The following is a 331-nucleotide window of genomic DNA, read 5'->3' as shown; positions in this document are numbered from 1 at the left end:
TGATGGTGGTGGTTTAGTGGCTAAGTCGTGTCCGACTCTTGCAACCTCATGGACTGTAGCCCGTCAGGCTCCTCTGTCCATGAGATTTTCCAGGCAAGAATAATGGAGTGGGTTGCCATTTTCTTCTCCAGGGGATCTTCCTGACCCAGGAGTTGAACCCGGGTATCCTGCACTGCAGACAGATTCTTTCCCAACTGAGCTACAGTGGGTGGCAGTGGGACTCATAAATGGTCAAGTGCACCCGCTGAGGGCTGGGGGAAGACAGAGGGCACGGGCGCCCCCTGAAAGAGCAGGAGGGAATAGCAGGTCCCGTCTTCCACCTTCCTTCTGG

The 331-nt window shown here is 55.6% G+C and overlaps 1 protein-coding gene across 1 annotated transcript in view; it reads right to left on the bottom strand.

Moving 5' to 3' along the window:
* LOC104982649 (multidrug resistance-associated protein 4-like) overlaps positions 1 to 331 on the bottom strand; it is a 350,332-nt gene that overhangs the window by 188,607 nt on the left and 161,394 nt on the right.

This window comes from Bison bison, unplaced genomic scaffold, assembly GCF_000754665.1.
Source record: "Bison bison bison isolate TAMUID 2011002044 unplaced genomic scaffold, Bison_UMD1.0 scf7180017864535, whole genome shotgun sequence".
Lineage (NCBI taxonomy): Eukaryota > Metazoa > Chordata > Mammalia > Artiodactyla > Bovidae > Bison > Bison bison.
This window is presented reverse-complemented; position numbering and strand designations above follow the sequence as displayed.